The following is a 4,336-nucleotide window of genomic DNA, read 5'->3' on the forward strand; positions in this document are numbered from 1 at the left end:
CTTTACACAAGTACGCAGTTTGTTATTTGTATTTGTGTAATTCTATCTTTGGCATTTTGTATTGAGCGTGATTTTGTTTCTTGTTAATTTACAGGGTGCATGATGATCAAATGCCTACTGCTTTTGAGTGGACGTACAAAACCTACCGCTGTACACATGGTGTTTCACAGAATCTCGATCTAAGGGCCATTGTAACCGCAAATCACGATACTGCGGGTGCCAAGCGCGGTTAACTGCCGCAGTATCACGAGTTGTGGGCAACACGTATGCGATTGTCATACGAAACGAGGTACGAGTAAAAGCGACGTTCGCCAAATCTATTTGCCTTATAATCTAGCTTTCTCATGGACTTGATGTTAAGAACCACACGCATACGCACCCCACCTCCCAGACTGAAGCTTCATCGTATCTCACAACAAAGACGCTACCTCTGGATGACCGAGATCTTGAGGACGTGAAGACTTTGGCTGATGCCCGCGTGTCCTCTGCGCACATTTCAAATTTCCTGAATGATCGCATCGGTGCGTGGGGGAAAATTGTATTAGCCTAACGATGGTATGGTGCTAATTCTTTTCTGTTTGAGATGCGTAGGCTGCAAAGTGACACCGCAGCAGACACGAAACCTTATACGCAGTATCATGGGGTCGAATACAGGCGAAGATCGAATGAAAGTCATGTTGCAAGCTCTTCGCCAGCTTGAAGGGAGTGATGTCCTCGTCATTCAAGACCATCCTGCAGAGGCAATGGGGACTGCAAACCTCATGGATGTACTGGAAACCACCAGTCACGAACACTCCTCGGACAGCAGCAACGATGACGATGCACTGCCAGCCACACAGATTGGTGAAATAAAACAAGAACATGTAGCACCAGCCGCGACAGCAGTGCGTCAAGTCGACGTCGTCAGTGTTCCCAAACCGAAGCGTCGCGGTAGACCACGTACAACAACCAAGCAGCTGCGGCAAACGAAGCTCACGTCGGGGCTGCAGCGTCTAGCGGTTCATCAGTATCCCAGTGGCCTTACTGTGCCATTGCATCACCTCGTCATGTGGGCGCGATGCACTCCCAATCTTAAATATGTGCTCGAGATAATGGAGAAGTACCCTATTCAACTGGACGATGCCTATCTGAGGTCCCGTACAATCGACTGCCAATGGGAAGCAATCCTGCCGTCTAAGTACATGCACAACTTCGTGATTCCGGCTGATCTCACGCGTTCAATGCAGGCTGCGATTACAACTACAAGAAGCGAGCAGCGACAACTTGATGCACTGGATGACAGCGTGAAAAAACACGGAATTGTCCTTGACGTTGTTGCATCTATCGATCCAAAGCTTTGGAAGTTCAGCGGGTAAGGTTGCTTTAGTTTCGCGGTTGCTGTAGTAGGGTTGCTTTATGAGTACGGCTGTTATAGTAGGGATGCTTCACTGATTATGGTTGCTGTACCACGTTGCTTCTAGCCGGTATATCCATGCTTCAGCGGTTTTCTACGACATCAAGGCGAAGGGAAGAGCGTGGTTTAAAGACCGCAAGTGGCTAGAGCAGGATTGGAGAAAAGTCAAGTCGGATGTTGATCTTTTCGCTCGGCAAGCGAACATTTGTGGACTGTCAGCGAATGATGTCTGCGATCGCCACCAAGCTCTAGCAAACGAGGTGATTTCAAAATTCGCTTCTTCTCGGCTGCGTACCGAATTTAGGACACGTTCGGGCCAAGGTCTGATCAGCTTTGAAAACATAGTGGGTGGCGTTTGTCGTGGATGGCTGAATGATAGCCCGAATGATTTCTGCCTCGAAACAATGATAGCTTCGGTTGAGGGTGCATTTGGATTGTCATCACTTACGTGGGTCATGGGGTGGCCTACCACACCGCGTACTTCAATTGGAGAAGTCAAGTTCATCGTCAATCCTGTAAATTTGAAAGCGAGCCACTGGGGCATTATTATCATCAGTCTGTAAACTACAAAAAACATGATGCGCTTACACGTCTACATGTACGAGCCTCTGATTGATGAAGGGTATCGCAGCGATTTGGAGAAAGTCTGGGTAGGAATACCAAAAATTCAAAATGACGAGAGCAGTGAAGAAAGAGAAGGCCTTCGTGGGTTTGTGCTACGGTGGCATAAGGCCTCGATGATCGAAAGGAAGATGATTATAGATCCGATTGAATGGATTGAAACCTCACAGCAACCTGACGGATCTAGTTGTGGTGTCTTAGTAGTCGCACAAGCTCATAACTATCTCACTGGGAATGTGGAGCAGCAGAACTACGGGGTATCCAGTCATGACATCAAGGTAATGCGGTTGAGGATGCTGTGGGTTATCATGAACCTCAATAAAGAGAATATTGTGAACAGCTCCGATGCACTTATGGCGAAGGAGATTCAACAAAAGCTAGAAGACGAGCTCAAATAGGTAGTATGACTCGAAACTGTTGATGACCTAATACAGCCTGTCATAGTTTTTCCTGACCTGTTACACTAGCGCTGCAGTCTGTTAATGACCATCTCGAGCAGAACCTCGAATGTCATCACGTCATGGGCATTTGGAGCATTATCTCGCCATCTTACGTTGTTGCCAGCTCATAATTGCGCCTTCGCTTTCTTCAACTCGCGACTGAAAGTCCTGTTGAAGTCTTAATAGCTATTCCAGGCTTGTGGTCATACTCTTCAGCTTTGACTTCAAGTCCGCGAGCTCGTTAATCCTCGCGCGTAGCAGCTCCCGGGCTATACCTATTTTTGCTATGAGGACCAATTACCTTGCAGTAGTTATACCCGACAGCATATGCTCCTTTGTCGGATCCGTTTTGACGTAGAAAAGCGTACCTGAGAAAATGTAAGCCAGTAGTTCTGTGGCTATGCGCTTCAAAACCACATCCTCAAAAAAGGTAATCCTAACTTTGATCCTGGAGGTAGTAGTTAGATCTCTACCACAGCATGTCGTTCGCCAATTTGTGTAGTATTATGCTCTGGGTTTTACAATGACATCTCCTGTTATCTTTTTAGGTACGTTTTGGTTGGAATTGGCTATTGCTATTTTTCGTACAATGATCTTTCGAACGGTCTGATTGGTCGGAATCACGTTCGGCACTGTTTAATTTCCAAAAAAAATGCGTTATGCAGAGTATCGTGAACGCATAAAAAGACGCCAAGGACAGTAAACAACGCCACGTGGTGCAGGCATCATCAGCTACAAGACACAAGCGTTTGCTGGTGGCGCAGCAACACACATGGTGCGCCGTTGTCGTCATCATGACGTCCCCCTTGGTGTCGATCATCAACCTGTCGATGACCGCCATCTCGGGGCCTTTGGCAACATGTGCCCGGACTGGGCAAGGAATACGAGTGTGGCGGCGGCTCCTCTGATATCGCCGCCACACTCGTATTCTTCGCCCAGTTCGAAATCATCGCCTCTTCCACGATGCCTGCACCGCTATGTGGTCGCCGAGGCGCACGTCGGTAGTCGCTGTAGGAGGCAAGTGTGCGACCCGATTTTGGAAGGCAGGCCCTCACATTCGTAGTGCTGAGCGTTGATTCCTCAGTTGCAGAAGTCAAGTAGCAAGTAGGTACCCTGTATGGCGAAGTGGAAATGCACCGGCGTTGTGGGAATAATCTGAGTAGAGCGGTGATCTGTGTGGTGCTGTGTTACCACGCGCTCTGGTATTGTAAATATCGTTTTGAGTGTTGAAACTATTGTCCTGTGTGCTGCTCTGGATCGATCATACGACAATTTGACTATCATACTCTGCCCTCATGTCACTGTATATGAACCAAATTGTTTATTTTTAATATTATTCGAGCCACAGCTCGTACAGGTTGCCTTTGCCTCATTCAGTTTAGGTATTTATGCAAATAATACCGTTCTTTCTCATCCCATTTCTCTAGCCAATGGTAGGGTTCGCTTGGAGGTAGCACATCATATGTCAAACCGACAGATTGCTCTTGCTCCCACAATGGCGATCGATAGTAGGCACACTTGCTGCACGTGCATGGCTCTCGTATATCCATATATTCGAACTGATCCGCGAGAATGTCAATTTCGCTCATCGCAATCCATAAGTTATTAACTTTGCTGAATGCGTTCTCCAAGATTTTACCTTCATTCCAAGCTTGAGCTCTCTGTTCGGTGCTCCGAACGTCTGCCATCTGGATGTCGACTTCAATTTTGACATCAAGCATCTCTGCTTTTTCGACAAGAAATGTTTTCAGATATTGCAGTCGGTCACGTATCATTTCGGTAGTTATCTAAACGTTGTAGTAACGAAAAGGTGTTAGTACCATCATAACATATACGATTTAAGACTGGTCTTCGTACTCTGAAAGCTCATACACAGCTGCAG

This window comes from Phytophthora infestans, genomic scaffold, assembly GCF_000142945.1.
Source record: "Phytophthora infestans T30-4 supercont1.51 genomic scaffold, whole genome shotgun sequence".
Taxonomy (NCBI): domain Eukaryota; phylum Oomycota; class Peronosporomycetes; order Peronosporales; family Peronosporaceae; genus Phytophthora; species Phytophthora infestans.